At 43.2% G+C, this 20,967-nt stretch overlaps 1 protein-coding gene across 1 annotated transcript in view; it reads right to left on the bottom strand.

Annotated features, from left to right (window-relative positions):
* The window catches only part of BCL9 (BCL9 transcription coactivator), a 155,188-nt gene extending 135,008 nt beyond the window's left edge, over positions 1 to 20,180 (bottom strand). The window contains exon 1 of the mRNA XM_070750231.1: positions 20,097 to 20,180. The gene's annotated coding sequence lies outside the window, so the exon portion shown is untranslated. The remainder of the gene's footprint in view (positions 1 to 20,096) is intronic.
* Between the last annotated feature and the right edge of the window lie 787 nt (positions 20,181 to 20,967).

Below are 20,967 nucleotides of genomic sequence, written 5' to 3'. Positions count from 1 at the left end.
GTGAATCTGGCTTCCATATTGACCCTGGGACAATAAATTGTCATGAATATGAACCAGTAGCCAAGCATCTGAATTTTTATCACATGACCATGGGTAAGATGCAGTGGTTAAGTGTGAAGTATTTTTCCCAGTGCTTTTATAACTTTAAACAGTCACTAAATGAATGGTTGTAAGTTAAGGACTACCTGTCTAACCATTTAAAACTGAATTATGGTAACCAAGAACATTTCCCTCAACACTTTCAGGACAAATTACCATTTATCAAATGAAAGGAAAATCTCATTCCCTTCTAGCACTAATGATATTATCTAGTTTAGTAATGAAATGTACAAGAAAACAACCAAGCTTAGAGAACATCAAGGACCCTACAGTTAAACTCTGAACTACAAATACTCTCTTCTGACAAAACTCATCTTATATTACTAAGCCTAATATCATTCAAAGGAAGAAGAAAACATGTAATTGGGAAACAGTGTTTTTATCCACCTGCAAATTTAGATGATGCAGGTATAGGAAGCCCCCCACCCACTCCAAAAGAATGAAATATTTTGGGACGTATTAAAAACAGCAGAATATTATATTTCCCTAAAAGAGAAATGGAGAAACATGTTTTTAGAGGCAGGAAGCAGCCCCCAAGTCTTTCTTAATAGCCCACAGCAGATGCCAGCACTTAAGAGATAAAGAGCTTATTGAAAGAGGAAGACAGTGACCTAGATAGCTCTATTCATAAGCAAAGCAAATACTACAGGCAGAAATTTATTCAAAACAGGATATTTGCCTGCAGCAAAGTTTAAAGCAGAGTAACAGGATTAGACACAGCCTCTCACCCAAGATCCAACACAGAACAAAAGCCATTAGCCACAATACAAATGGCTCAACACCCTTTCAGAACACAAGCCCCTTCATTGCACCACCCCCAGAACAGCTCAAACTTCAAAGTCACAGAAGTCTATAAAGAACCATCAACTCAACCAGTTGCTCAGCTGAACTGTCTTTGTGATTCTGTTCACAAACAGCCTCCATGTTGTTTCCAATGCCTTTCAACCAGCTTGGAACTGAAGCAGGTGGATTTTCCTTTCGACACTGGGGACCACAATTCAATTGTCAAGCACAGAGAATGAGTTGAGGCAGGTCAAATGAATACATAGGTTTGTTGCAAGTTTAAGTTCTCCACAAGAATCTGAACTACTGTCAAAGCCAATTAGAGATAGATAATTTCTAATAGCATAACAGAATTCATGGTAGGCTGTTATCTGAGGACATTGGTATGATTGTTGAATGAAGGTTATTGGAAGTTTTTAAAATTAGAATTTTAAGGATTGTTTTTATTTATATTATTTGGATTGATTTACTACTGTTTCTTTGCATATGTTGGGAGCTGCCCAGAGTCCTCTGAGACTAAAACTTAAACCTTATGGGTGCAAAGAGACTTAAAACTGATGATGACTTAATCCCTGGATAGTTCAATGGATTTGCAGCTGGCTGAAGCGCAGACATCAGAGAGTTATTGTTAATGGCGAGTATTCTGAGCAGAGTCAGGTTACAAGCGGTGTGCCACAAGGGTCTGTTCTGGGTCCTATTCTTTTTAATATGTTTGTGAGTGACATAGGGGAAGGTTTGGTAGGGAAAGTTTGCCTATTTGCCGATGACTCTAAAGTGTGCAATAGGGTTGATATTCCTGGAGGGGTCTGTAATATGGTAAATGATTTAGCTTTACTAGATAAATGGTCAAAGCAATGGAAACTGCAGTTTAATGTTTCCAAATGTAAAATAATGCACTTGGGGAAAAGGAATCCTCAATCTGAGTATTGTATTGGCAGTTCTGTGTTAGCAAATACTTCAAAAGAAAAGGATTTAGGGGTAATGATTTCTGACAGTCTCAAAATGGGTGAACAGTGCAGTCAGGCGGTAGGGAAAGCAAGTAGGATGCTTGGCTGCATAGCTAGAGGTATAACAAGCAGGAAGAGGGAGATTATGATCCCGCTATATAGAATGCTGGTGAGACCACATTTGGAATACTGTGTTCAGTTCTGGAGACCTCACCTACAAAAAGATATTGACAAAATTGAACGGGTCCAAAGACGGGCTACAAGAATGGTGGAAGGTCTTAAGCATAAAACGTATCAGGAAAGACTTAATGAACTCAATCTGTATAGTCTGGAGGACAGAAGGAAAAGGGGGGACATGATCGAAACATTTAAATATATTAAAGGGTTAAATAAGGTTCAGGAGGGAAGTGTTTTTAATAGGAAAGTGAACACAAGAACAAGGGGACACAATCTGAAGTTAGTTGGGGGAAAGATCAAAAGCAACATGAGAAAATATTATTTTACTGAAAGAGTAGTAGATCCTTGGAACAAACTTCCAGCAGACGTGGTAGATAAATCCACAGTAACTGAATTTAAACATGCCTGGGATAAACATATATCCATCCTAAGATAAAATACAGAAAATAGTATAAGGGCAGACTAGATGTTTCATGAGGTCTTTTTCTGCCGTCAGTCTTCTATGTTTCTATGTTTCTATGTTTTTGACCCATCCCCCAGGCTCAGCCTACTCTTCTCCTACATCAACAACTAGACCAGTGATAGCAACCCTTTTTCTTCTTGCGGGGCAAAAATGGGAGCGCGTACACACACACACCACACACATGCACACCGCACATGCGTGCACTCTCGTGCATCTCTCCCTCCCCCCCCCCCGCACTGGGCCACTTTTCACCCTCAGGCTTCCCTGAAGCCTCCAAAGTGCGAAAAACAGTCCAATGGGCAAATCAGAAGAGTGCGTTTTTCCAAACTCTTGGTTTGTCCACTGGGTCATTTTTCACACTCTAGAGGCTCCAGGGAAGCATCCTGAAGCCTGGGGAAGGCAAAAACACCCTTCCCCAAGGCTGAAAACCAGCTGGCCAGTGTGCGCATGTGCACTGGAAATGACATAGGGCAACGCCCCGTGTGCCCTCAGATATGGCTCCATATGCCACTTGTGGCACATGTGCCATAGGTTCGCCATCATGGAATTAGATCATTGATCAACAAGATACCAGAAGATTCAATCTTACTTTGCTTGATGTTTCTACATAAACTGGGATAGCTGAGGACATCCGTCTCTATTGTTTTTTTATTATTATTATTATTATTATTATTATTATTATTATTATTATTATTAATTAGATTTGTATGCCACCCCTCTCCGTAGACTCAGGGTGGCTCACAGCAATAATAAAACAATGTACAACAAATCTAATATTTAAAAGTAACTAAAAACCCCTTATTTAAAAAAACAAAACAAAACATACACAATAACATACCATGCATAAACTATATAGGCCTGGGGGAGATGACTCAATTTCCCCATGCCTGACGGCAGAGGTGGGTTTTAAGGAGGCAAGGAGGGTGGGGGCAATCCTAATCTCCGGGGGAAGCTGGTTCCAGAGGGTCGGGGCCTCCACAGAGAAGGCTCTTCCCCTGGGTCCCGCCAGATGACATTGTTTAGTCAACGGGACCCAGAGAAGGCCAACGCTGGGATTCGTGCGACAGAAGGCGGTCCTGGAGATATTCTGGTCCAATGCCATGAAGGGCTTTATAGGTCATAACCAACACTTTGAATTGTGACCAGAAACTGATCGCCAACCAATGCAGACTGCGGAGTGTTGGTGTAACATGGGCATACCTAGGGAAGCCCATGATTGCTCTCGCAGCTGCATTCTGCACGATCTGAAGTTTCCGAACACTTTTCAAAGGTAGCCCCATGTAGAGAGTGTTACAGTAGCCGAACCTCGAGTTGATGAGGGCATGAGTGACTGTGAGCAGTGACTCCCGGTCCAGATAGGGCCTCAACTGGTGCACCAGGTGAACCTGGGCAAACGCCCCCCTCGCCACAGCTGAAAGATGTTTCTCTAATGTAAGCTGTGGATCGAGGACGCCCAAGTTGTGGACTCTCTCTGAGAGGGTCAATAATCCGTCCCCCAGGGTAATGGATGGACAGATGGAATTGTCCTTGGGAGGCAAAACCCAGAGCCACTCTATCTTATCAGGGTTGAGTTGGAGTCTGTTGACACCCATCCAGACCCCAACAGTTTTCAGGCACCGGTGAAGTAGACCCAGAGGCAGGGTTTGAGCAATCGGTACTTTTATTCAGCTCAGAGAACAGGTGACAGCTCAGCAAGGCAAAGTGACAATTCAGCGAGTACCGACTGACTCTGCCTGGAGAAACCGCTCCTTTTATATATTTGCGGTTCCCGCCAAAGCTAGAGCCGGCCGCGTCTGAGCCAATCAGGAGCGACTTCCTGCTTGGGCTCAGACAGCGCTGAAAGAGGAACAAACTATTTACAGAGTTACAAGGTAGCCATTACAGGATACAACACCCCTCCCCTCATAGTTGGACACATCCATCAAGAAAGCCATGTGACAAAGTCGTCCAATCGGTGGGGCCTCTGAGGAGCTCGCGCTGACCTGCGCAGTTCAATTTCTCCTTCGCCACTGACTGTGGAGGATGGCTCGCCGCTGTTCTCCCGGTGTGGCGGACTTGGCCTGGCGGGCCCAACGCAGGCTTCGGAGGACGAGGATGGTTCGGCGTCGCTGGATGGTTCCCCCTGGCCCGATAAGTCTCTTTGCATGTCTCTTATTTCGGGCAATGTACTAAAGTCTGTTGAAGGGGGAGAGTCCATGTCAGCGGTTTGTGGCAATTGATTTTCTGTTCGCTTCCGAATGTGGTCTATGTGTCGTTTCCACAAACGACCATCCTCTAGTTTAACAACATAGGTCTTAGGTGCATTTTGCTTAACAATAATTCCCTTCATCCAGTTTACATTTCCATCAAAACTTTTTACATATACATTTTGTCCCAAATACATTTCTCTTTCAGGTTTTGTACACAATTGGTTGTCATTAACACAGAACCTTGGGTTTAACCTGTCTAGTGGTGACCTCAACTTCCTTCCCATCAATAACTCTGCAGGGCTTACATGTGTGTGCGAGTTAGGGGTAATGTGTTGGGTGAGTAAGAATTGGTCCAAGTTCTGTTGCACATCCCCAGGGCCTGACCTGCGCAATGCCTCCTTTGCCACCCGTACGTAACGTTCTGCCAATCCGTTAGCCCAGGGCGAATAAGGCGAGATGAGGGCATGCCTGATCCCTAGGCCATCTAGGAACAATTCGAATTGCCTGGCTGTTAGCTGTGGCCCATTGTCAGACACTAAGAGATCTGGGCAACCATGGGATGCAAACAGTCTGCTCAATACCTTGATAGTGGCACTTGTGGTTATGTTGTTCATTGCTATTATTTCCAACCATTTGGAGAAGGCATCAACCACTATTAAAAAATACTGAGACCCCACTGGGCCAGCAAAATCAATGTGGATTCTAGACCAAGGACCAGCAGGCTGTTCCCACTCAGCCGGAGTTGTTTTGGGGGGACTGGGCCGTGACTCTTGGCACGGATCACACTTTGAAACCCAACTTTCAATATCAGCATCCAGCCCTGGCCACCATAAATGCCCCCTTGCCAGGCTCTTCATCCTGACAATCCCAGGATGACCCACATGTAACATTTTGAGTACCTTTCCCCTTAGGCTTTTGGGGATGATCACTCTATCCCCCCACAGCAAACAACCTTTTACATATGATAACTCAAGCCTTTTGTTTTTAAAATCACACAATTCAGGTTTCACAACATCATTTTGCCATCCCTTTAGAACACAGTTCACCACTTGTTTAAGGATTTGATCTTGCTGCGTGTGTGCAGCTACCTCTTTTGCTGTGGTTAGTGGGTTTTCATCGAGTTCTATCATTAACACATCTATGGAAGGAACAGGGTCTTCCACTAAGTCTGTTATGGGGCATCTGCTGAGACCGTCTGCATGATTGATTTCCTTCCCCCCCTTGTGGGTGAGCTCATACTGATACCCTGAGAGGAAAAGAGCCCATCTGATTAGTCTTGGAGACATAAAAGGTGGAGTGGGCTTGTTGGGGGCTAGCAGGCCTAGTAGGGGTTTGTGGTCAGTGACTAGCTCAAAACTTCTTCCAAAAATGTAATTGTGAAACTTCTTTACCCCTGCCACTAATGCTAGAGCCTCCTTGTCTAACTGGCTATAATTCCTCTCTGTGCTGGTCATGGTTCTTGAAAAAAATGCTATTGGGGCCTCTGTCTTATTAGGTAGAACGTGAGCTAGGACTCCTCCTATGCCGTACGGCGAAGCGTCGCACGTGAGCCTAATGGGTAGTGAAGCACTATATTGGACTACTACACTATTAGAAGTTAATAAATTTTTTATTTGAGAAAAAGCTTCACGTTCAGTTTTCCCCCATGTCCAGCGGGCTTCCTTCTGGAGTAAACGATGGAGAGGCTCTGCTACTGTTGCCTTCTGCTTTAAAAAAACGGAATAAAAATTAAGGAGGCCCAAAAATGCCTGCAACTCATTCTTATCTCGTGGCTCTGGGGCTTCTCTAATTGCTCTCAGCTTCTCTGTTGTGGGGTGGATACCTTCCTTATCTATTTTATATCCTAGGAATTCTATACTGTTGGTTCCCCAGACACATTTATCAGGCTTGATTCTTAAACCTTTGTCCTGTAACCTCTTAAGTACTTCCCTTATTCTTTTGTTTACTTGTTCCTGGTTTTCCCCTGCAATTAAGATGTCATCAAAGTATGGAATGGCCCCATTTACCCCTGACAATAGGCGTTCCATAATGCTCTGGAATATTCCTGGGGCTATGCTTACCCCAAACTGTAACCTCGTGCATTTGAAAGCCCCCCTGTGCGTTACAATTGTTTGAGCGTTTGCTGTTTGTTCATCGACCGGAAGTTGCTGGTAAGCTTGCGCCAGGTCGATCTTTGCGAACCTTTTTCCCTCCCCCAGGGAGTGTAGCAGTTGTTGCACAACCGGGATGGGGTAGGGGTGGTGTTGGAGTGCCTTGTTCAGGGTCGATTTGTAATCAGCGCAAACTCTTAAAGAGCCATCTGGCTTCAGAGGGGTAACTATGGGAGTTTCCCATGGCCCCTGTTCCACAGGGACCAAAATACCTTGGCTAATGAGTTTGTCCAGCTGTATGTCTAGTTTGGGGAGGAGCGGCAGGGGGACCCTGCGAGGTTTTAGTCTGATCGGTGGGACCTTGGGGTCAATAGAGAAAGATATAGGGGGCCCCTTATACAATCCCAGTGTGGGGCTGAACACTTCAGGGAACTCTTTCACAAAATTAGGCATATCATAACAGTTTACATTACACACACCCGAAATCTCGATCCCCAGTGGTTCCATCCATGCTAAACCCAGAAGAGAGTGCTTGGCCCCTGTTACAATAAGCATGGGAAGGGTACATTTAACATTCTTGAATGCGATAGGTACATTTGCTGTTCCCAAGACCGAGATTACACCCCCCTGAAAGTCTCTAATCACCAAAGAGGTTTGATTTAGGTCAGCCTTAGATACATTAGGCATATACAGTTTAAATTTTTCCCAGGGCATGATGGTATATCTAGAGCCCGTATCCAGCTCCATTGAGCAAGGTTGGTTATTGAGTAACAGTGATATAACAATTTTAGCCCCTTTTTTGGTTGCCGTGTTATTCACGGAAAATTGAGAGTTACCTCTATAGTAGTCGCGGTTAGCGGTTGAGTAGTTCCTTTGACCCGCGTTGCGGAATGGTCTCCTTTCTCGCGATTGGGGGGTCTGGTTTTGAGGTCGCTGGTGTTGCGGTGTGGCAAATGTTTCCTCTGGCGCTGTTGCTCTGCATGCGATGGCGATGTGGCCTCTCCGGTTGCAACGGCGGCACGTAGCGTCTCGGAAGGGGCATCGGTGGCGCTGGTGATTTCCCCGGCAGCCCGCGCAGGGGGCTGGGTGAGTAGCTCTCAGGTGTCTCGGCTGGTCTTGCACCAGGAGGCAGTTGTCTCCGCTGGAAACTTGTTGGCTGAGGTTGTCTGTTTCCACGGCGCTGGGAGACGCGGAGTCGATTTTTGCAATGAGTTCTCGCCTTCCGTGCTCTTTCAATTCTCTCGCCGCTGCGTCGGCTGCTTCTGCTGTTTGCGCCAGTTTAATCACGGTTTGTAGAGTCGGCTCTTCTTCGGTGAGGAGTTTATTTCTCACCGTGCTGCTTTTCATGCCGAAAACCAAGGCGTCGGTGAGGCGAGCTTCCGGGTCTTTAAACTTGCATTGAGCAAGTACCGTTCGAAGCCGCGTTGTAAACTGGCTGATCGACTCGGTTTCCCTCTGAGCCATCATATGGAATTGATGCCGAAAAACCATGGCTGGTTTGGTCGGCTTGAAATGGCTCGCCAGTTTTTGTTGTAGGACGTCCCACGCTGTGGCTCTTGCTTGTTCCGGTTCGGTGAGAGTTTGGGCAAGTCTACGGATTTCTGCGCCGCAGTAGTTAAGGAAAATAGCCCGTCTGCGATCGGCTTCGGCGTCCTGCATTCCCGCCGCCTCGAGGAAGATCTCGAAGGTGGCCATGTACTCGTCCCATGTCGATTTCTCGGGATCGAAGAGTTCCGGAGCCTGGCCGATCTGGATTTTGTTCATGTTGCACGCGAAGTTTCTTCCGTCCGTTCGTCGCCAGTGAAGTAGACCCAGAGGCAGGGTTTGAGCAATCGGTACTTTTATTCAGCTCAGAGAACAAGTGACAGCTCAGCAAGGCAAAGTGACAATTCAGCGAGTACCGACTGACTCTGCCTGGAGAAACCGCTCCTTTTATATATTTGCGGTTCCCGCCAAAGCTAGAGCCGGCCGCGTCTGAGCCAATCAGGAGCGACTTCCTGCTTGGGCTCAGACAGCGCTGAAAGAGGAACAAACTATTTACAGAGTTACAAGGTAGCCATTACAGGATACAACAACCGGCACATCACATCCACTGCTTCGTTGACTAGACATGGGGTGGAGATGTACAACTGGGTATCATCCGCGTATTGATGATACCTCACCCTATGCCCTTGTTTCTTACTATCTCCCGGTAGTTCAGAGAGAGCAACCACTAGCCTTAAATATTGTCTGATAATAGAATAGGTTAAAAAAAAAAAACTTAAAATTAAATTCATACAAAGTAGACACACTGATTCTGGGGAGATTGTTAATTAAATAGGAAATAGGACATAAGGACTAAGGTTCAACTAGTTTTTGATAGGATTACACTGTCTTTGACAGAGTAGATTCTTATTATTGGAATGTGTTTTTGATCCTCAATTATTACTGAATTCACAGCTAATTAATTATGCACAATTAATTAGCACAGTTATTGGTAGACTACCTACATCATTTTTCAACTGGTGATTATCCTTGATTTTGTTACATCTTGAATATTGCAACATGCTCTCCATGGAGCTATCCATGAAAAATGACTAAAAGTTGTAGTTAGTGCAAAATACAGCAAGGCTGCTAACTGGCACAGGCATTGCATGTTGCCTGTGAAGAAAGATCTATGGTAGTTACTTATTTAATGGTGGGGACCATTTAAGATGTTACTGTTGACTTTGAAGGCCAACTGTTAAACAATTAAGATGAGCAGGAAATACTTCCTTAACATGACTTGATTGTCATTCTGCCTGTAAAATACCCTATGAGATTAGACTTTCAATCCTGGGCCTAGAAAGTTTAGAACTAAGACGCCTTAAACAAGATCTAAGTATTGCCCACAAGATCATATGCTGCAACGTCCTGCCTGTCGGCGACTACTTCAGCTTCAGCCACAACAACACAAGAGCACACAACAGATTTAAACTTAATATTAACCGCTCCAAACTTGACTGTAAAAAATATGACTTCAGTAACCGAGTTGTCGAAGCGTGGAACTCATTACCGGACTCCATAGTGTCATCCCCAAACCCCCAACACTTTACCCTTAGATTATCTACAGTTGACCTATCCAGATTCCTAAGAGGTCAGTAAGGGGCGAGTACAAGTGCACTAGAGTGCCTTCCCTCCCCTGTCCTATTGCTATCCTATATCTCCTATACCTTTCCTCTATTCCTATATCTCTTCTTCTATTCTTTCATTGATATACAGTGGTACCTCGAGATACGAGTTTAATTCGTTCCGGACCTGGGCTCTTAAGTCGAGCAGCTCTTATCTCGAACGACTTTTCCCCATAGGAATTAATGTAAATAATTTTAATTGGTTCCAGCCCTCAAAAAACTCACAAAGTTAGTCTAAATTATGCAGAAAGACATGTTTTTAATGAAGAAATGTACATGTACATATAAATGAATAATGAAGTTTCTTTCACTTAACTTGTAAACTTTCTTAAACTTTTAAATTTACATATGTTCAACTTCTCTGCCACCCAATCCTGTAGGACAGAGGTCCCCAACCCTTTTTGCACCAGGGACCGGCTTTAAGCGATCAAGAGAGGAATGGGTGAATGAATGGACGGAGGGTGGGAAGGAAGGAAGGAAAGAGGGAAGGGACAGGAACAGAGGAAGGAAGCAAGGAAACTTATGAAAGGGGAGAGTAAGAGAGGAATGAGTGAAGGGAGGGAGGGAGGGAAGAAGGTGGGAAGGAGAAAGAAAAGAAGAAATAGAGGAAGGGAAGGTAAAAGAGAGAAAGAAAAAGAGCAAGAAAGAAAGAAAGAAAGAAAGGGGGAAGGGACAGGAACAGAGGAAGGAAGCAAGGAAACTTATGAAAGGGGAGAGTAAGAGAGGAATGAGTGAAGGGAGGGAGGGAGGGAAGAAGGTGGGAAGGAGAAAGAAAAGAAGAAATAGAGGAAGGGAAGGTAAAAGAGAGAAAGAAAAAGAGCAAGAAAGAAAGCTGCAAGCACCCCCCCCCCGAGCCCCCCAGGCCGGCTGCAACCTTTTAAAACACGCGCGCCGCTTCGCAGCTGTCTCCTGAAGCCGAACGCGGAAGTTAGCGTTTGGCTTCAGGAGACAGCTCCTTGGCGCTTGTATCTCGAATTTGGGCTTGTAAGTAGAACAAAAATATCTCTCCCCTCCCAGCTCTTATCTCGAGTTGCTCTTAAGTAGAGCAGCTCTTATGTCGGGGTTCCACTGTATTCTATTCCTATATCTTCTTTTCTATTATTTCTTAGATATATTTTACTATGAGTATCTCCTCTATAACCTTCATCATGTATTTTACTATGTGTATATTGATATATACCCACTAAAACCCTCATTGTGTATTGGACAAAATAAATAAACAAACAAACAAACAAATAAATGAAGGCATAAATAATCTATCATGTACCTCCCACAATGTCCTGTATATGTTGGAACACTAATATATATTACTATAATCAATAAGAGTTAACAACAAATAACTTTTCTAATAAGTTATAATAACAGGGGGGACTAGAGGTGGACAGGGGAACCTAAATAATGTTATTTTATCTTCCCTTCTCCTATTTTCCTCATAACAACAACCCCATGAGGTGAGCTGGGCTAAGAGACAGTGACTGGCCCAATGTCACCCAGCTGTGTTTTCATGCCTAAACCAAGACTATAACAGTCCATAGGTTTCTAAGGAAACTCCTTAATTTCTACAGCCAACTGGCTCTTTCAAATATCTAAATACGCATACTGTGTAACAGAATTAGTATCTATCTTGAAAAATAGGTCTGAAATGAAGAAGTAAAGAATTAGTCTTGTATTAGTAATTTGTCTCAGGTTATATCTCAAGTTAGCAAAATCTGACTTCTAGGTCGTAACTCTAATCCACTAGTATAGTGATGGGGAACCTTTTTTTGCTCGGGTGCCAAAAGGGCATGTGCAACAGCGCATGTATGTGTGCCTATAATCTATAATGCAATGCCCTGCCCCTTGCACATGAAGGCACAATCCTCCCTGTCCTGCTCCCCCAACCCTGGGCATGTGTCCAGGGCTCACTGAAGCCACAGATAACAAATAAACAGAGTTGGAAGGGACCTTTCAGGTCATCTACTCCAGTGTTTCCCAACCTTGGCAACTTGAAGCTATTTGGACTTCAACTCCCAGAATTCCCCAGCCAGCTGGCTGGGGAATTCTGGGAGTTGAAGTCCAAATATCTTCAAGTTGCCAAGGTTGGGAAACACTGATCTAGTCCAACTCCCTGCCCAAGCAGGAGACCCTACATCTGCCTCTAGCTAGGATCGAACTCACAACCTCCTGATTGTAAGACAAGAGCTCCACTTCTAGGCCGCAGCACCTCACAGGAGCCTGTGGATGGCGAAAAATGGATTCCAGATTATTTTTGGCCTTCCAGAAGGCAGGGAGTGGTCATTTTCATCTTCCCCAGGTTTCAGGGCCACATGAGAAATTGGGATGGTTTTAGAGGGCCGGACTAATATAATCAACTCAGTTCTACCCAATACTGTATATTATTGGGTAGAACTGAGTTATTTATATTATAATTATAAATTATAATTATATATAATTATATTATATTATATTATAATATTATATATTATATATATCCCCGAAAGTAAGACAGTGTCTTACTTTCTTTTTATCCCCAAAAGCCCCACTATGTCTTACTTTCGGGGTATGTCTTATATTGTTAAAGGGGCACTGACAGCTAAAAAAACTGTGTAAAATGTGTCTTTTTAGTGTATATGCATTTTACCTTCTGTGACGGGCGGGGGGGGGAGGTTTCTTTGGAGTAGGGACGTGCCCGAGTAAATTTGCAGAGGCGGCAGTGACAAGTGCAGGGGACGGCGCGGCGACGTATGGAGAGGGGGACGGTGCGGACGTGGGCAGGAGGCGGCGCGCAGCTAGATGAGAGGGAGGCGGCAATACCCCCCGTGTTTCCCCGAAAGTAAGACATATGTCTTACTTTCGGGGTACGGCTTATATTAGCCGACCCCCCTGAAACCCCCGATACGTCTTACAATCGGGGGTGTCTTACTATCGGGGAAACAGGGTATATATATATATATATATATATATATTATATATATAATATTATATATTATATATTATATATTATATACAGTATTATATATTATATATTACATATTACATATTACATATTACATATTATATATTATATATTATATATTGAACACCCGGTTCTTATCTAGAAAAGCTGGACCAACCTCCGCAGGCCAGTCACAGACAGCGGGCAGGCCGCATCTGGCCCTTGGGCCGCATCTGACCCAGATCTGCTCTAGAGCCTGGAGATGGTGAAAAACGGACCTAGCAGCCCAACTGGAAGTAAGGAAATGAACCTCCAGTTGGGGCATTGAGCCGTTTTCACCCTCCTCAGGCTGTGGAGGCTTTCCTGGAGCCTGGAGAAGGCGAAAACAGCCCTTCCCCCACACAGACACACATTCTCTGAAAGGCCAAAAATCGGCTGGCCAGTGTGCTGTAGCTGACATAGGGCAACACCTCATGTGCCCTCAAATATGGCTCGCATGACATCTGTAGCACACATGCCATAGGTTCGCCATCACGGTACTAGAACATATTGTCTCTCCCACAAGCCAAGTGAAGCAGAAAACAAGAATACAGCTTTAGCAGAGATATCCGAGCACATATATCCACATGGTAGAGCAAACATAATCAACAATAATCTTTTTTCCTGTAAATGTGTATGCATATTTGTAAACAAAAGCAAATAGTCCAGCAAAATAACATGGTCAATTCATTTTGCAAAGCATGAATATTCTACACAGTACTGTATAACAAAGTTTGTGGCTTGAATGTCTGCTAGACAGGAACTATGTTGGTGAAGCAGTCTGGTTTTTTAAAAAATGCTGTTGACTGTTAACTGTAGTCTGCCCAGAATATTAATCAGAGACATGCAGATGGATTTTATAAAATAATTAGTTAAATGACCATCAGCACTTTTCTTGCAAATTTTAAAAAATAGTACGGGTAGTCCTCAACTTACAATCAAAACTAAGCCCAAAATTTATTTTGTTAAGTGAGAAAATTGTCAATTTTGCCCCATTTTTTGACTTTTCTTTATTTTTATTTTATTTATTTACTTATTTACAAACATGTACAAGATAGTAGGTACTGGTATAAACATACCAGCGAAGCAGTGGAAGTGATGTGCCAGTGCCTGGAGGCTGTTGGGGTCTGGACGGGTGTCAACAGACTCAAACTCAACTGATAAGACGGAGTGGCTGTGGGGTTTGCCTCCCAAGGACATTTCCATCTGTCCGTCCATTACCCTGGGAGGGGAATCACTGACCCCCTCAGAGACGGTCCGCAATTTGGGCGTCCTCCTCGATCCACAGCTCACATTAGAGAAACATCTTTCAGCTGTGGTGAGGGGGGCGTTTGCCCAGGTTCGCCTGGTGTACCAGTTGCGGCCCTATTTGGACCGGGAGTCACTGCTCACAGTCACTCATGCCCTCATCACCTCAAGGTTCGACTACTGTAACGCTCTCTACATGGGGCTACCTCTAAAAAGTGTTCGGAAACTTCAGATTGGGCAGAATGCAGCTGCAAGAGCAATCATGGGCTTCCCTAAGTATGCCCATGTTACACCAACACTCCGCAGTCTGCATTGGTTGCCGATCAGTTTCCGGTCACAATTCAAAGTGTTGGTTATGACCTATAAAGGCCTTCATGGCATCGGACCAGAATATCTCTGGGACCGCCTTCTGCCGCATGAATCCCAGCGATCAGTTAGGTCCCACAGGGTTGGCCTTCTCCGGTCCCATCGACTAAACAATGTCGTTTGGCGGGACCCAGGGGAAGAGCCTTCTCTGTGGCGGCCCAACTCTCTGGAACCAACTCCCCTGAGAGATCAGAATTGCGCCCACCCTCCTCGCCTTTCGTAAGCTCCTTAAAACCCACCTCTGTCGTCATGCATGGGGGAACTGAGATAACTTCCCCAGGCCTATATTGTTTATGTATGGTATGTTGTGTGCATGTTTTCTAAATTATGGGTTTTTAGTTTAAATTATTAGTTTTGTATTGTATATTGTTTTTCTATTACTGCTGTGAGCCGCCCCGAGTCTGCGGAGAGGGGTGTCATACAAATTAATTAATTAAATAAATAAATAAATAAATAAATAAATAAATAAATTAAAAAACATTAGCAGAGTAGGTACAGGTAAATTAGCTAGTAGGACAATGATGGTAGGCACAATGGTGCGTTTATGTACGTCCCTTAGTGAATCACTGCAATGCTAAATTAATAACAAGGTTATTAAGGTTTCCTCCCTGACATTTTCAGTGATGTAACTTTGAACTGTCACTAAATGAACTGTTGTAAATTGAGGACTACTGTATTCAGTTTATCTATTTATTATATTTATATCCAATGTAACCTGATGACTCTTGGCAGCCAACATGGCATATTTAGTTTCCCTTATTTATTTCCAGTTATAAAATTGCCACAAGAGGTGAATCACAATCACAGCAGGATACTTTTTGTTTGGCTTTTTCTTTAGTCTCTTATCTGTAACCTTCCCAACACTTTACAACTTCTTAGGCAGTCTTCTACTAACTAGTGTATTCACAACGTAGCATGTTGGAAGTCTGCAAACTAGCATTTTCCAGGTGTGTTGATCTGAAATATCCCTCATCCCAAGCAGTAAGGCCCATGCTGGCTGAGAATGATAGGAATTATGATAGGAATTATGGTTATCTGGCGGCTATCAAGATGGAGAAAGCCACTTTATAACACTTCATTCTAACATTCTGGAGTACAATTTGTCAAGGAGTTGATCTAGTGCAGTGGTTAAGGTAAATACAGGAACTTGACAAAAACAGCAAGTTCAAGTCAACTTGTAGCAACCGACACTCACCAGGTGATTTTTGAGCAGTCATTTCCTCTTAGACGAAACCAACCTATGTTGTGATAGTATTGGGAAATGAAAGCGGGAAGCTATCTAGTCTGCCTTTTGCTTCTGAATAAGACAGGATAAAATCAGATAAAATGGAAAGGAAGTACTTGTTCTACTTCAGCTAACTAATCAGTGAATTTATTATTGTTAATAAATTCATAATAATAAATAAATAGTAAAATAATTGTTCTAATCAGAATAATCCCTCTGAAAGAGTAAAAGAGACAAAATCTAGTACTGTACAAAGGTTTTCCTTTTACTTTCCTTCAAATCTATTTTAAGGAAAACAGCAGTATCATCCTGATGTCTTTTCTAGAAATGAAACTTTCAAATTGTACCAGTTTATAAATGTGTTAATTTCAACATACTTTCGGGGGCTTTCTTTCCTACGTTAGATAAACCCCATTTTTATTCTCCTCTTAACACTTCTTGCATTTATTTTCAGTCTGCTACCAAGGGGCCAATTAGTACATTACTGTTGTTGGGCTTTGTGATTTACCTAATAGGAACTAGATTGAAATTAAATGGGGTATCAAAAAGCCATGAGTAGATAGATACCAGCATTACAAGCTACAATCAAGCAGGTGGGAATTCTTAATGGGAAGCAATAATAATAAGTGACATAGACTTCGCTAAGAAGTTTTATTTTATTTTAAAATCCATATTTTAAGCATATTTAACCATTGCAAAAGAAAAAAATGACGTTGTGAGATGCTTTCATCAGGATAAAATCAGTCTGAGATCAATATCCATTCTGATTTCAGTTTTATGTATGTAGTATATGCTTACCTGGAAAACAGAAATAATGTGGATCGCATTGACGGGGGGGGGGATAGAAATAGAAAAAAATGCATAGAAGTAAAATATCTTGATCCTGTTGATCAAAATTTTAAACAAATCTAAAAATGCTTTATGTGGGTGTGCATGTACCCCTGGACTGGAGATGGCCTGGACAAGTCCCTGCAGTTTTCTTGGCCAGATTTCGGAAGTGGTTTGCCAGTCCTGCTTTCAAATTGAGAGGATCTGACTGGGCCAGGGTCACTCAGCTGCCTTTGTGCCTAAGGCAGGAATAGAATTCAAGGTCTCTTAGTTTCTAGGCTGGTGCCTGAAGCACTACACCAAACTGACTGCCTTTTTCTAGTAAAACAGTTTTTTATTCTAGTTGAACAAATTCATGGACCTAAAACTACATTTTACTATAAGAATGAATCATGCATACTGTACCAATACTCAACATTCCACATTATTTTTATGAGTTTCAAAAGTTACTTTCTCCAATATGTAAATGATATTTTTTTTACATTTTTCTAAGGTATTTATGTAAAATGTAGCCATCACAATATAGTTTTGAGGGGATAAAGAATATGCCTGCTATTAAAAGCAGAAGAAGAAAAAAAGCTACTTTATTAGCATGTACAGTACATTAATTTTCCCTGTTAACAGTGTCTGCGTCATGGAAAAAGTAAACTTTTGGGAAATGTACCTCTAAAGTCTTTGAAATGAAGTACTGTATTTCATATCTGACGTTTTCTTATTCTGACACAAATCATACCCATGAGAAACACTTTAAATTAGATGCACATTTAATAGTATTATCAATATGAGAAAAGTTTATACAAGTAAGTACCAGACAAAATGCAACAATATCTAAGAATGGTATGAACAACAATAGCAGGAGAGATTGAAGATCATTGCTTTTTCATTACATTATTTATGCCACAGTTTCCTCTGAAGTCTTCACTCACTTTTTATAAGCACTGTCTTCCCAGTTCTCTTCATTTGTTAAATGTACCAATCCCTTTTCATAAACAGTAGTGTCACTCTTATTGTCAACAAGTGACAAATGATCCTCTTTTAAGTCAACATTTATATTTAATAATGGCCATGAAGTTAACTGAGCCTATACAGTACTAGAATTGCCCACTCAACCTACCAGTATATTCAAACTCCCATTGTATCTTTCCTTCTTCATAATGTATACTTTTGCAGAGTGTATTTTAACCAATGTAATTGTACTTGTACATTGAAAAATATATAATATCTACACTTAAAAGCATAGATAAATGTTCAGTTTTGCTGCCAGAGATATACATAAATCATCACATTTAAGGTCACTGTATAGTTCAAGCACATTCACCTCTACAGGTCTTCTGTCCATGTAAACTGCTCCCTTCTCCTCTCTCTGTTGTTGATCTATTTCCTCCCCAACATGTACTCCTTCAAATATTCTAAGTTTCTTTTACTGTATTTAGAAGTAAATTTAAATTTAAAAATATAATTTATCACTCTGCCTTGCCCCACTTCAGGATGTTAATTGATCACCCTAACCACATTGTAAAGTTTCCTAAAATATGTGGGCTACACAAATACTATCAAGGAAGGAACACTATGTGCAAAGCTAGACATGATTTCTGCTTTAAACATTGCAGAAAGAGAAGGAGCCTCCATTTTCCTTGCTAGACTGAGGAGGGTCTCAGGGCAATTTAATCTCCCTCCCCCTTTCCCATCCTGCTTAGATTCTTTAACACACACACACACAATGTTCTCCTTCAGGCCTTGGCTGGGAAAGCATGATCTCCTACACACACACACACACACACACACACACACACACACACACACACACCTTTCTGTGTGGGTGCTTCTATATGGCTCATTTTGTAACATCTGTACCATTCAAGACTTTTTCATGCATTTCCAAATTCTTGCTATTTGTCCCCAAATAAAACATACTACAATGACGACATGACCACATGTGATAAAAGCAAAGAGATCTTAGGAAATTCACTTCACCACTATCACCATTTTAAACAGACTGAAAATCCACAAAATAAGGTAGGTTTTTTTAAAAGGGAGTGGTAATGCCCTTTTAGCTTTTTAAAGACTACCTTAAAAGCACAAAGTTATATCCACAAAAGCATCAGTGCAGTATGAATAAACAATGCTCTTATGCTGAGACCATAACATTTAGGAAGCAGTTTAGAAAAACGATAAATGATCTCATTTCTTAATTTTTTTAAAATCTTCCAGATTCATAATTGTACTTTCCTCCCTCTCTTCCACAAAATAAAGCGTCCTTGCAAAAATTATTTATTGCTTCCACTACATTCAGAAAAAAACACACAATCTGTATGTAACAATGACAAAAGATTCATGGTCTCTTTTTCCTGGCATCTCTCTTTTTAAAAAAACCATATGTACAATTAGAGAGGCGGGTGAAAAATTCCAATTTCTCCTCCCACTTCTTTCTCAGTATTAATCGCCTGGTAAAGCTTCAAAAAGACACAACAGACAAGACAAGAAGCCAACAGGTGGGGGGGGGGTGCTTTTTTTTTTTTTTGTAAAGCTTTGTGTCCTTTATCCAAGCGACGCACTTGAGCTATATACCCGCTTCCTCTTTTCTTTTTTAATTAAATGTGCTTTCCGATTTTTAAACCCAGTAGCGAAACGCCTTGACAAGTTGGACCTTCCCGAGAACAACAAAACAAAACCACACCACGGAACAATTTTTTACACGGGTGGGCGTGATCCTTTCTTTTTTTGAAACGCGCGCACACACACACACGAGGGGAAACCGAGGAACGGGTGGCTCGCATCGCCATCCCAATTGAGAAAAGTTTCGGACTGCCTCTTTCTTCCCCCGGCCTCTTTCGCTGCCCCGACACTCCTCCAGTCGGAGCGCTCCCGCCGCGGGGCGATCGTCCAGCTTTTGCCTTTTTTCCCCTTTTAGCAGCAGAGGCAAGCAAGAGCAGGAGCCACAGAGGCGGCGGCGGAGTCGGGCTGGGTTCTGGGGAAAGAAGCCACACGGAGCCAGAGCCCAAAGGGCTGCTTGCTCGCGGTGCGATCGCGGTGGCCAGTTCAGCAACCTGGAGCTGTGAACAAACACACACACACACATACACAAACACACAAAGCGGCGCAGGGGAGGGATGGTTTAGCGGGAAAGGGAGACGCTTTCTAAGCGCGGGAGCTCCTGCTTTTCCGCGCTCCCCTTCCCAACAATTCCCCCCCCCCCTGCGCGCCCTTTTCTTTCCCTCCTGGGCTTCGCCTAAAGACGCGGCAAGGGAGGAGGCGGGGAACGGGGCGAGAGAAGCGCGACTGCAAATCATAAACAGCACCGAGCCAAAGCTACTTCAAGCACGAGAAAGCGCCAGGAAAGGCAGAGGGGCCACGCCAATCCTGGGCTCCCCTTTCCGAGGGACTCCCTGCGCTACAGCCACGGAGCCGGTGCTTTTAAGAAGGAGTGTGCCCCCCCTCGAGCCCCCTCTCTCCATGCCAAGCTTGTGGAGAGCTTCAAGGCTGCCTGCAAAAGAAGCCCAGCTTTTGTGCTTGTGTCTCTGTTGTGGCTGCTGCCTGCTCCTGTGGCCACCGAAGGAAAAATTGTAGCCTCTCTCTTACCTTTGCCTCTTTCTCTCACACAATCTTTCTCTTTTCCCTCTCCCCCTCTCTCTCACAATTTCTCTCTCTCTCTCAATTTCCCTCTCTCTCTCTTTCTCTCTCTCTCTTTTTAAATTGTGTGTTATGAGGAGAATTTCTGGAGAATCATTCCGCCAAGGCGAATGAGGGGAGGGGTGAGGAAGAGAAATAAATAAGAAAAGGCAACAGACACCCTTCCCCTCAAGTCCTTTGGTCTCTTGGCACCAAGACACTAGGACAACATCAAAGTGACTTAGGGGGAATACTTTCGGGTCCTATTGTCTGCTCCAGTCTGCTCTCGGTTTTCTTCTACCTCCCCCTCTGGCTGCCGCAAGACTTGGTACGGCCCATGCATTCATGCCAAGTAGCTTTCACACATGGAAGCTTGTCTCAAGCAATTGCTGACAAGCCACAAACAAGACATTCTCCCTCCTTTCTCCCTCCTCCTTCCCCTTCCTCCTTTCTTCAGAATGCAAACTAAAACTCCGGGCGACAGGCAGGCTTGGCCTACGCGCCCCCCCTCCCTCTCCTTTATGAGCACACAGATACACATGCTCAGCTCACTGCTATACTGGTGGAGTTAAGAGAAGGGGGGGGGGGGAGAAACCCAGGCTGAGTTGGGGGCAGGGAGACAGAGATGTCTGCCTATGTCCCAGTAATATGGCAGAGAAAGATAGAGGCATTTTCTCTATTCAATTGTGATGAGAGGAGAGAGGAGAGAGATTAAAGAATTAGCAACTGGGGTGGGGACGAGGAAAGCAAACTCTTGCATTGTATTGTGGACATGGAGGAATAATATTTGCAAAATTTGTGCTTCAACCTCACTGGAATGAAAGTACTGTATGTGTATAGA

This window comes from Erythrolamprus reginae, chromosome 4, assembly GCF_031021105.1.
Source record: "Erythrolamprus reginae isolate rEryReg1 chromosome 4, rEryReg1.hap1, whole genome shotgun sequence".
NCBI lineage: Eukaryota > Metazoa > Chordata > Lepidosauria > Squamata > Dipsadidae > Erythrolamprus > Erythrolamprus reginae.
This window is presented reverse-complemented; position numbering and strand designations above follow the sequence as displayed.